The sequence below is a fragment of the Pleurodeles waltl genome, chromosome 1_1, assembly GCF_031143425.1.
Source record: "Pleurodeles waltl isolate 20211129_DDA chromosome 1_1, aPleWal1.hap1.20221129, whole genome shotgun sequence".
In the NCBI taxonomy this organism is placed as follows: domain Eukaryota; kingdom Metazoa; phylum Chordata; class Amphibia; order Caudata; family Salamandridae; genus Pleurodeles; species Pleurodeles waltl.
Window position 1 is genome coordinate 956,268,615 of NC_090436.1, and position 13,116 is coordinate 956,281,730.

Consider the following 13,116-nt stretch of genomic DNA (forward strand, 5'->3'; position numbering starts at 1 on the left):
GTAAAAAAACACATTAAGGCCCGTATTTATACTCCGTTTGCGCTGAATTAGCATCGGTTTTTTTTTACGCAAATTCGGCGCAAAACTAACGCCATATTTATACTTTGGCGTTAGACGCGTCTAGCGCCAAAGTATGGGCAAATAGCGTAATTTTTTTGCGTGAACGCCTTCCTTGCGTTAATGAGATGCAAGGAAGGCGTTCCCGTCTAAAAAAATGACGGCGACGGAAATGCGTCGTATTTATACTCCCGGGCAAAAATCACGCCCGGGAGTTGGCGGGTCAAAAAACCCCGCATTTGCGCCACTATTTAACGCCTGGGTCAGGGTAGGCGTTAAGGGGCCTGTGGGCTCAAAATGAGCCCACAGGTGCCCTCCCCTGCCCCCAGGGACCCCCCCTGCCACCCCTGCCCACCCCAGGAGGACACCCAAGGATGGAGGGACCCACCCCAGGGACATTCAGGTAAGTTCAGGTAAGTATAATTTTTTATATTTTTTAATTTTTTTTGGTGGCATAGGGGGGCCTTATTTGTGCCCCCCTACATGCCACTATGCCCAATGACCATGCCCAGGGGACATAAGTCCCCTGGGCATGGCCATTGGGCAAGGGGGCATGACTCCTGTCTTTACTAAGACAGGAGTCATTTAAATGGCGTCTGGGCGTCGAAAAAATGGCGCAAATCGGGTTGAGGCGATTTTTTTGCCTCAACCTGACTTGCCCCATTTTAAGACGCCCTAACGCCATTTTCCCCCTACGCCGGCGCTGCCTGGTCTACGTGGTTTTTTTCCACGCACACCAGGCAGCGCCGGTCTGCTAGCGCCGGCTAACGCCATTCCATAAATACGGCGCCCGCATGGCGCTTCAGAATGGCGTTAGACGGCGCTAAATTTTTTGACGCTAAACTGCGTTAGCGCAGTTTAGCGTCAAAAAGTATAAATATGGGCCTAAGTCTCCTGGGTCTTGGAATCTGTGACTGCAGGACAGATTACTATATTTTTAAAAAGCACTCTGAGCTGGAGCTTTATAATGTTCAGCTGGAGTATGGAGATCTTTAGTGGTTGGTTCCATGGCTGCACTTTGTGGCCTGAGAAATATTAAAAAAAGACTCAAAAGTGTTATTTTTTGTTTACAAAAAGGCTTTATTGAAAATACATCACAATAGGCACTATCACTAAAGATGCAATGTGTGAAACTATGAAATATACATTTGATTCTGTTTATTGGTGACTTTTTGACAAAGATAATAGATCTACTTCAGTGGTTCCCAAACTTTTGACTTCTGTGGATCACCACTTTATTAGTACTGAAACCCGGGACCTCCACTGAATCATTATTGGAATCTGGGGACCTCCCAATGAATCATTACTGAAACCTTGGGACCTAATTTGTTGAGATTATTACATTGTCTAAGCAGTCACGGACCCCCTGAGGAGGCCTCGCGGACCTCCAGGGGTCTCTGGACCACAGTTTGGGACCCACTGGTCTACTTTATATATGTTGATGTGCTGACTCCTTGATAAATCCAGGAGGCCCAGCCACTATTACTGTGGCATTTTGAGTGTGTGACAAAGACACAAGGTCTACCTTACTTAAAATGACACCTTTAAAATTGTTGCATGACATAGCCTGCCATGCGCGGTAGAGGATGAATGGGCATACGCTCAATCACATGCAGCGCATGCAGATGGGCATCTTAGTTTATGTTAAAAAACACAGTAAACAACTGAAAAAATAAAGGTTAAATTGATATTATAGTAAGGAATTGTAATCATATGTTATTGTACATTAAAAAAACAAAGGTTAGAGAGACGTTCTAGTTAGGTTAAAATGCCAGCTAAACATACTATTTTAAGGTGACAAAATCAATGAAATTTGCCAGTTATAGTAATCTCAAGTAATTGTAGCCCGTGCTCTATAATAATTATAACTCAACCCCCTGCCATATACTGCTAAACCTCATTTATGCTATGTTCTATGACTTCATTGATAACATTATTGCAATGTCTGAAATGACATCATTGATTAAAAAAAACACTGCCCACCACAAACAACAGATATGAAAGCTGTGTTTTACAGCCCGCGATGCAGTGAGACAACATAGTCAATCATGTTGTTGACCATGGAGCCCACAGCAGCCATTCTTACTTTTTATGGTGCAGAAGGTATTTGTTTTATAAGTTTTTCAACAGTGAAGTGTCATGTGCCTACTAAATAACACATCTTTGTATATGGATTAGTTCTGAAGTAAAGGTAAACTTTAATCTTCTAACCATTGGATGCAACAAATGCCCACCATGAATGTAATTCAACCAGTGAATGTTGGTTGTATTCATAGTTTAAGCACACTACGTTTTTTAAACATAATTTGTGTTGAAGTAGGTAGTATGGCAGTACAATAGTACCAAAATGTGTACCAGCGATGTGGTGTAACTTGTGTGGTGTTTCGGCGATATTCACTGAGAGAAGCCCACCTGCCGTTTTCTACCATCAGCAAAGTCTTTGAAACCAACCCTAACTTCGTCCTCCCTGCCCAGTCACCAGTGCCCAGTATTGCACAAGGATTAATCAAAGAGGGGGATGAGTCCCACAGTGTCCATTTGTGTTAGAGGGGAGGAGAAGCCGTTTCTTCAGATTGGAGTCGAGTTCACACTTACTAGTCAGTGTCAAATACAGTGTGTGAGAAAATGAAGGCAGGAAGAAAGAATTGTGGCAGGGACACAGGACGTGTTTCATCTTTTGTATATTCATGGAAGGTTTAAACCAGGGTATTCACGCCTGAGCTGTGAAATGTTACCATACACCAAACTGTTCTTCCTTGTGAAATAGTGTGCACTCTTCCAATGGATCATGATATTAAGCTTTGCCAGTAGAAGAGCATATCATGGAGCCTACTAGAGGCTAATGTGTACTACTGTTGAACTGAAGGACTGGTCCTTTGTTGTTTGTTGCTATTTGGCAACAACGGGAATAATGAAATGTTTGTAGGATGTGTGCATGTAGATTCACAGGATCTTGATACTCCTATTATCAAGTATTGGGCTCAAATATTGCAAATTGTTTTGTTGAAGAATGGTTTTTTCGAGTCTCAAGGTAGTATGTGACTCCTTCCATGGTAATGAGCCTGGGCACCGACTCCATTGTTTGTGTTTCTCCACCATAAGGTTCAGATGCCTAACAGCGGGCTCAAAGCTCATGGACAGACTTGATAAAGCCATGATTGCTGCTTTGGCCAGCACAGTAAAACTTAAATTTCAACTGTCAAGAGAAAAACTTTGGACCTGATTTACAAAGGACCTTTGCACTTGTGTTGGAGGCCCTGCACTCATGGGAGAGTTTCTAGACTCTGGCAAAATCTCTGCAATGAGAATTCTCATTGCCGAATCTTTGCCCCAAGTGCGGAAACTCCCCCACGACTGCAGGGCCTCCGCTATGAGTGTGGAGGCCATTTGTGAATCAGGCCCATAATAAGCATTTTTAATCATTTCTATAGTTTTTTCATTGATGCCTTGGAGTCAATAGAAGAAGGCTGGGTTCCACAATCATCGGATGGTCATGCCTCTCCGAGACTCTGCTTATTCTCTTTCCATCGACTCCATATAGAACAATCTGTCAGGATCCTTTGATCCTGCCATTGAGTGACACTACTTGGAGACCTTTGAGCCTGCTTTCTCATGAACATTAGTTTGGAACCTGTGTTATGCTTCATTTTTCAGTCACAGACTTAACAAATACTCTTGGAAATGAGATCCAGTCCAGATTCTATTCCAGCGTTTACTCATCAACTCCTAATACAATTTGGTACCTTTATGCTTTTCCTGAGTCTGGGAGCTGAAGAGGAACTTTTGGTGAACTTTATTATACTATAAACTTACAGCATGCCCATGTGCTCCTTTGCATGAATTCCTGGCATGCTCTGAATCAAAATCCAATCCATGTTCTACTCAGGAGTTTCATTTTGCCCACTTGATGCTTCCCATAACATCCATGTATTCCATCAGATAGCTGGAGAAGGGACTTTAACTGCGCTCATCTGTACTATGCTACAGATAGCTCATTTCTTTTCTGTGTGGGTGTGAGATGGAAGGAGGGATTTAAGGCTGGCTTCTACATTCAGAATTCTGGCCTCTTTTCCTAAACGAGTACATCTCTTACTTTGATCGAACTTTGCTCTTATTGTCTCCTGTCTATCTACTGGTCCCTGCATACATCCATCTCCTGTTCTCTGATTTCTGCAATGGTTCTACTTTCAGTAGACTTTTATTTAACTTACCTTGTCACCTTGCTGAGTACTAACTCTGAAATCATCTGTACCTATGGTCGCTCTGTGACTCATATGCCATTTAAAAAGTGGCTTTAGTGTGAAGCAAAATACCCTTGACCAGTCTGCAGAGAGTGTGTTATTTACATCATTCTCCAGACTACAAGGGCATTGAGTGTATCTTCTTTTTAGCTTTTTGCAGTTAGAAAACACAAACACTCCAGCAGTGAAGGGATTGATGATGGATGCACATTACCATGTAGTAGTAATCCATGGACATTACGTCTGACATATTTGGCTGTATGGACCCACCCAGTGCCGGTAAAGAAGAGGGATGTGATGTTGGATTGCAAGGCCTCCTGCACACCAGCCAGACCCAGCCCAGAAGTAACTGACTCCAGCACATCCAAGCCAGAATAAAAGGAGGAAGAAGATTCCACCTCTATAGGTCCTTGAATGAAGTCAATGCTGAGGTCCGCAAGTACATCTGAAATTATGCACCACAAGTCTCAGAAGAAGCCACGCACTAAGACAATGCACCTCCCACCAGTGTGATTGCTATCCACTGAAGGGCACAATTGGGTATCCCTTCTACCGCACTGGGCCACTACAGCCTTCAGGATCTGATTGGCACTGTGGTGAGGCATCGGAGCCAAAGCAAGACTTGGACAAGAACGTTGACTCCCATCTACCTTCTTGCTTCGAAAAGCCAAAACACTCCTCAGAGCTGAAGGGTCCACTGAAAACAATCAACTCCTAAAACAGCGCTTCAGCCACTGTTAGCACTGAAAACAGTATCAAAGTTTAGATTACCTTTGCAGCTGGCCTGGTCTACTCCAGGAGTTCAGTCCTGGAGAAACTGCAGTAAGAGATTGATGGAAGGCGAAGCACATTTTCATCCATCTCAAAATGGGGAAAACCACTTTCAAGGAACCAGAGGCCTCAGACCATATACCAAAGAAGAGGAGGTTAACTTTTGGGGCCAAGCCATCACTGGACACCCCTTTAGAGCCTCCATCACATCCCAAGAATTTCAGGGATGGGACCACCAATCCTCCCTACAAAGCTTCACCTCCTGAACCACCTCCACAAGATCTGTCTCCACCTCTACTGCTATCACCCCCTTCATGTTCCCCACCATGTTCTACACAATCCTACTCAGACACAGGCCCCACTCCATATGCCCTTGAGGATTATAAACCACTGTTTATCCTCAGCCTACAGAAGACCCATGAACAGATTATGATGTAGATCCACCAGCATACCCAGAATCTGAACCAGTACGACTCAACGCATTTCCCATAGATGAAACAGTTAACATACCACGGGCTCATACAAAAGGCTGCATCCTACCACAAAATAGATATGCACACCATACCCTAGGAGGAAGGACTTCCTTGTAGAAACCCTTTTGAGTGAGGTACGTTCTATGCAGTACCCTCCCATTCTTAAGGAGATGCTGAAGACCGGCACTTACAAAGAACCTTCAAGAGTGGAGAAAAAGTTCAGGACATTCTAACTCAGATTGTACTTACATCAAGGGCCCTCCAGGCTCTTTTGTGGTACACAATACACATACACTGGCCATTGCACAGGCCACAGGGGGTGCTCTTCCCCTCAAACCCGCTAAGGCCCAGATAAGGGAAAGCAAATGAAGCAACGCTGCAAGAAGAAAGGTAGCAGCCGGCGTTGCCACACATTGGTGTATCTATAACTCTGTGGGTCTCTTTTCACAGTATGACAGGACACAATAGGAGGAGATGGAGGGTTTGCCACATCATCTCCAAGAACAGTTTAGGAAGAGGAGGAGGGGTAGAAGTTGTTGCTGAAAATTACATCATTTAGAATTCACCACTCTGTGTGCATTGGATGCTACCAATACAGAAGACAAACAGGTTAACACAGCTATAATTGTACATAGGCTCTCAAGATTTCAGTTTTTTTTAGCTAGACGTGCACTAACATCTCACTAATCTACCCATCAATGTGGACACCTCTTTGGTCAATAAGTGGCTCAAATGTTAGAAAGAATGAAGAAAGACAGCCAATGAGCCAAGAACATGGGGCCCTCCAAGCACCACACACCAGGGCCTCCTTTTGTAGGATCCAGTTGAGGGGTTCCCCAGAACAGCCCAAGTCTTATCAATAACTGCAGCATTTATACCATCAGCAAAGCAGTAGATGATACACATATAGGGAACATATTGAGGTAAAAACTCCAATAGGAGCAGAGTTGCCCCCATACAAAGAGCCTTCCCCTTCAAGCATTGACTTGTCACGGATCCACCCCCATCACACATCACCTGTTTGGGGAAGATCACAAGGTTTTCTTCCATGTGGGAAGAAATCCCCTACGACCACTGGGTTCTAGACACCATCTAGCATGAGTATTGCCTACAGCTTCTCTCAAACCCACCCAGCATTCCCCCCCCATGCACACACCTTAAATGCGGAAAACCTCTGTCTCTGCCAAAAAGATGTACAAAAGCTCCTACTCAAATGAACCATAAAGCCAGTACACTTACTACACCAGGGTAAATAGGCTTACTCACAATGGGCCTGATTCGCAAAGGTAAACTTTCAGTTTTGTGTATTTATGATTTTTAGCTCTTCACAAAGGAATTTTATGAACAGTTTCTTTATGACAACCTATCTTATAATGTGTGGAGTCTCCACCAGGAGTGCTGAGACTCTGCAGTCGCAAAGAAACCACTTGTAAAACTCCTTTGTGAATTGCAAAAAATTGTAAATTTTGTAAAAGTGCAAGTTTACATTTGTGAATCAGGCTCAAACTTTCTAATTGTCAAAAGGGACAGCTCTCTGACCAATACTAGATCTCTTGCCCCTGAACAAATATATCCTCTCAAGACATCTTCGTATGGCCTCCCTGCAGGTTACTGCACGATAACTTAATGACCACCCTGGTATGAAGGATGGCCACTTCCACATAACCATCCAATCTCGCTAATGATCTTTACCTTTGCTTAGTGGCATGTGGATAACTCTACAAATTAAGCATACTCACTTTTAATGTCACCGTGGCTTGAAGGGTTCTTACAGATTCCCGAGAAGTCATTACCACCCACTTCAGAAGAGGGGGCACACATTTTGTTTAATTCTAGACGATTGGCTGAAGAACGCAGGGAGGCATTAGGGTCTTGCAAACACTCAACTCGCCATCTCCTTGCTCCATTCTTGGTATGCACAATAAACACCACCAAAATCCTACCTCCAGCCCTTATAAATTCAACTCTTTCTGGGCTCAATTCTCAGTGCCCTCACAGTCACGGCTTGTCCCAATCCTCAAAGGATACTAGCTTTCCAGCAGCTTCTGCCTCATCTTCAGCCAAACCATTCTCTTTCAGTTAGAACAGTGATGTCCTTACATGGGAAGATTACCTTGCTTGTTGCTGTAATGCCTCTCAATACAATGGTCACAAGTGAAGGGTCATCTACAGGATCTGTTGTTGATAAGGGTCAATACTTATCGTAGTCTGCAGTGCTGGAACAGCAACAGCCTGTTTCAGGGGTGGCCCTTCAGTGACCCCGTCCCGCAAGTGACCATCACCCTGGATGCATCTCGAGTTTCCTGGGTAGAGCATCTCCATAGCTTGACAGTTCTGGGTCTCTGGTCACCCCAGCAGCAGGCGTTTCATATCAACTACCTGGAGCTTATTTACTGTCCACCTAATCCTAAAAGCCTCCTTCCAGAAAATTCCCGGCACAGTAGCACTTTTAAAGACAGACAATATCACCACCATGTATTACCTGCAAAAAGAGGGTGGCTCTCACTCACCGCTGCTTTCAGCATCGGTGCAAAAGATTTGCCATTTGCCGATCCACCACCACATTCAGGGCCATATTTATACTTTTTGACGCAAAACTGCGCTAACGCAGTTTTGCGTCAAAAAAATTTGCACCGGCTAACGCCATTCTGAAGCGCCATGCGGGCGCCGTATTTATTCAATGACGTTAGCCGGCGTTAGCCGCCGGCGCTGCCTGGTGTGCGTGAAAAAAAACGACGTACACCAGGCAGCGCCGGCGTAGGAGGATATGGAGCTTGGGCGCCCAAAAATGGGGCAAGTCAGGCTGAGGCAAATTTTTCGCCTCAACCCGATTTGCGCCATTTTTTTCGACTCCCAACCCCCATTGAAATGACTCCTGTCTTAGCAAAGACAGGAGTCATGCCCCCTTGCCCAATGGCCATGCCCAGGGGACTAATGTCCCCTGGGCATGGTCATTGGGCATAGTGGCATGTAGGGGGGCACAAATCAGGCCCCCCTATGCCACAAAAAAATAAAAAATAAAAACTTACCTGAACTTACCTTAATGTCCCTGGGATGGGTCCCTCCAGCCTTGGGTGTCCTCCTGGGGTGGGCAAGGGTGGCAGGGGGTGTCCCTGGGGGCATGGGAGGGCACCTCTGGGCTCCTTCCGAGCCCAAAGGTCCCTTAACGCCTGCCCTGACCAGGCACTAAAAAACAGCGCAAAAGCAGCCGGACGTCATTTTTTTGGACCCGCCCACTCCCGGCGTGAATTTTGCCCGGGAGTGTAAATACGGCGCACATGCCTCGGAGTCAATTTTTTAGACGGGAACGCCTACCTTGCATATCATTAACGCAAAGTAGGTGTCCACGCTAAAAAATGACGCAACCTCCATGGACTTTGGCGCTAGACGCGTCTAACGCCAAAGTATAAATATGGAGTTAGTTTTGCGTCGGAATTGCGTCAAAAAAATGACGCAATTCCGGCGCAAACAGAGTATAAATATGCCCCTCACTTTCTTGTGGAGTACCTGCCGACCTGCTCAGCAGGACACATCAAAAAGTCCAATAGTTGGAGCCCCACTCACAAGTCCTACTGCCTTACTTCCAACACTGGGGATTCCCAGACATAGATATATTAGCCACTCATAAAAATGCTAAATGACAAAACTTCAACATCTGGTTTCTACACCTACCGTCCATGGTCAATGTTCTATGAATGAACTGGTCAGGGATATTTGCTTAATGCTTTTCCTCCTCTCTCACTCCTTCAGTAAATGATACGTAAACTACAGCAAAAGTCTCTCAGCCTCCTGGCTCCCACATGAACCAGACAGCCATGGTTCTCCACTGTCCTTGAGATGTCTCTTCCTCCTCACGAGAAGCTCCCCAACAGGCCAGGCTTTTTCTTCCAAGAACAGGACAAGATCAGACACCCTCAGCCCTTGCAACTCAATCTAGCAATTTGATGTTGAGACGGGCCACTCACCTGAAAAGCAGGATGTTTGCAGGGGCGAAGGTATGCCCCCTGACCTCCTGGAAGACCTCTCTGCACTTCCTGATGGACACAGAAACCCCAGCAGGTGTTCCAAAAGGAAAGGTGGAGTGGAAGAGAAATAGACAAAACACTGCCACGTGTTGCCGGTCCAGCCAGGCACCCTGTATCTTCAGGGGGGCAGGTCGTTGTTGACAGAGTGATAGTAGAGTTAGTGCACTCAACTTCCTTGAAACTGAATCTCTCTTTCTGATATGGGCACGGGAGCGGTAGAAGAACACCGGATGCTCCAGCTCCTTTTTTGGACAATAATAACTGTTGCCACAATTACTAACACTGCATTACCAAAAACCCAAACTGAGTACCATAACAATAAGTACCTCAACACTAGGGCTGGCTTCACAGAGATTCACTGTTGCACACTACAATTGGAACTGTGGGTGCACTTATCATGCACAAGAAAGACAAACAAGGGCATTAATTATATCACATATAAGTTTCTTGCATGCATAGGGTTAAACTAAAAGGAACAAAAACAATCCAAGAAATACAAATGTCCACTCTGGGTTCAAACAGTTAGGGTGGCACAGTTTGGTTTGGTTTCACTCTGTGTGTGAAAACCCCTTCAAAAAGCAAATTCCTCAAACCTGAAACACAGGCATGAATGACACAATTTAAATCGAAGAGTTATTCTATTAGAGAAAGAAACGTTACGTAAATGCTCTTTTGAAATTGCACTGTCACTTTTTGTAGTACTTGAGCTCAAACAGGTTTCCTGAAGCACATTTAGGCAAGTAACTACAATAATAATGTAGAATGTTCAGAAATGCATTTGTCTCTTCAAGATAAGCACCCTGCCAAAATATGAGGTCTGAAATACACCAGCTGTTCTAGGAAAGCGAGGCGCTCAAAGAACAAACTCCCTGGAGAATACTAGTTACTTAGCTGCAGTCTTTTCCTGAATGCTGGAGGAATGCCTGGTGTCAGCTGGTAGAGGAACGAACAAAAGTATTGCCTCAAAAGTCCTGAATACGAGGATGACAGCAGGGGCTGGACTGCCAAATCAGATGCTGAGATCAGGAAGCAAAACAAAGCCAAGCAGGGAGGCATGCTTCACTCTGCTATTTATAGCCAAACAAGAAAGCAGTTGAGTTTCCACATGTGGATGGGTCACCACGCCCAATTAAAAGCACAAGTCTACACCACACCCAATTAGAAGCACATGTCTACACCTGCTCACATTAGAAAACAAGCATTGGTAAAACAAGCATTGATAAAACCAGTTGTGTAACACAGCACATTATGTTTACTTAGAAACATGAAGGTTTAACCAAGAACAGAGATATGATTTAACCCTAATCCCTGGGGATGCTGACAGGTAACGCAGAAGGCACCATGGGGATTCCTAACATTTGACACCTTACACCTTAGAGTTTGGCTATCTAAAGCTCCTACAGGAGAGCATGGACATTCTTAAAGAAGTTTGCATATGTAGCGCTAGAGCCTGCTATGCAGCAAAGTGGAAAAGGTTTGTCAAATACTGTAATTCTAAAAAGCTGGACCCCTCAAACCATTGATCCAACACATTGTCTATTATTTGCTTCATCTTCAGAAGTCAGAGCTAGCATGTATCTCTGTACATCTGCACCTTGTGGCTAGTACCGCTTACATGAAAAACAGAGAACATTCTTCTCTTTTTAAATCCTTCATGGAAGACATTAAAAGTATGATGCCACCCAGAATTCCATCGGCCCCACCCCCCTCTGGAACCTCAATGTGGTACGCACAAGACTAATGGGGCCTACTAATGAGCCACTGATCTCTTATTCTCTGGAGTTCCTCTCCTAGAAAATAGCTTTCCTCATAGCCATTACCTCATTAATGGCCAGATGTAGCCTTTTCCGATTTTGCGAATCGGAAATTGCGAGTCGCAAAATCAGTTTCAGAACGGTGTCTCAGACATCGTCTGCGAGCCGCTATGTAATAATGAGGTGGGTCGCATTTTGCGACCCCATAGCGAGTCCCTGCCCTCACAGGGATGGTGGCCTGCTGAAGACAGCAGACCTCCATGTCTGTGACTGCTTTTTAAATAAAGCAGTTTTTTATTTTTATTTTGCAGCCTGTTTTCCTTAAAGGAAAACGAGTTCCAAAATAAAAAAAATAACAATACAATTTGGTTTCCGTTTTTCAGAGTAGGCAGTGGTCCATTGGGCCACTGCCTGCTCTGAAAACCCCTTTTTGGCAACATTCACAAAGGGGAAGGGGTCCCATGGGGACCCCTTCCCTTTTGCGAATGGGTTACCACCAGTGTGACACTGGTGGTAACTGCAAATTGCTTTGCGACCGCATTCACGGTCAAAAAGCAATTTAGCATAGCCATGCAAGTCGCAAATAGGAAGGGGACACCCCTTCCTATTTGCGAGTCGCATTCACAATTTGCGAGTCGGTACCAACTCACAAATTGTGAATGAGCATCGCAATCGGCATTTTGCATGGCGCAAACTGCAATTTTCGCAGTTTGTACCATGCAAAATGCCTGCTACATCTGGTCCTAAGTCACATAAGTGAGCTGAAGGCCATCATTTTACTTGAACCTATCATTCATGCCCATGTAGATAGGGTTGCCCTTAGAAATAGCCTTAAGTTTCTTCCCAAGGTGGTATCTCCCTTCCACCTTAACCAGACAATTGAATTACCAGTCTTTTCACCCAGGCTTTGTTGAGGAAAGGGCTCTCCACACCTTAGATGTTAAAAGAGCCGTGTTGTACTACATTGATAGAACCAAATCTTTTCATACAACTCAACAGCTATTTGTTGCTGTTGCTAAGCCTCATAGAGCGCACAACATATCAAAAGCTGGTACAGCTAGATGGATTGCTAAATATACCCGGACATTCTACTTTAAAACCAAAAGCACCCTTCCTACTCAACTAACCACACGCTAGTAGGAAGAAGGGGGCAATTATGTTTTTTTAGGAAATATTCACATAGTTGACATATGTAAAGCAGCTACCTGGCGAACCCCATACACGTCTACAAAACATTACTGTGTGCAGTCAGTCAGTAACTTTATTTCGGTTAATAGAAACCATACATAGAAAAACTCAATAAAACATTCTAGTTCAATTGCCCCAATGTTGAGTAATACGAGGTCCAAAAGAAAACATTGCTATGATTGCTAGCAAAATACTGTTAATGTCGTAAACTCACTTCATGACACTGCAGAGTTTGATTTGTCTGGAAACGTGTTTTGCAGGTCATTCTGGAGTGCACACTATGTATCACGTCAGGTTCATTTAAAAGAGTAAGGGTCTTGAAGCCAGACATTTATCCACTATGTCCATAACTTTTATGAACGCCACAGTGTCAATGGCAGGGTTATCTTGCAGACAGAAAGTTATCACATGTCAACATGTTCTGACTCCAGTTTGATTGAAAATATTGCAGAGCCAGAAGCGCTGATTGTTGAGCAGGATGGTGCATGTGCAGAAGATATATTCTAGTGATTCATTATACATCATTTGCATTGTCACCATATTCTCACTCATCACCACTTCATACTTATGCTCACCCACTGTGGGTGGGAAAATATAACAATGGAGT

At 44.4% G+C, this 13,116-nt stretch overlaps 1 protein-coding gene across 1 annotated transcript in view; it reads left to right on the forward strand.

The window, feature by feature from the left end:
- LOC138290008 (NACHT, LRR and PYD domains-containing protein 12-like) overlaps positions 1 to 13,116 on the forward strand; it is a 436,570-nt gene that overhangs the window by 164,198 nt on the left and 259,256 nt on the right. The window lies entirely within an intron of this gene.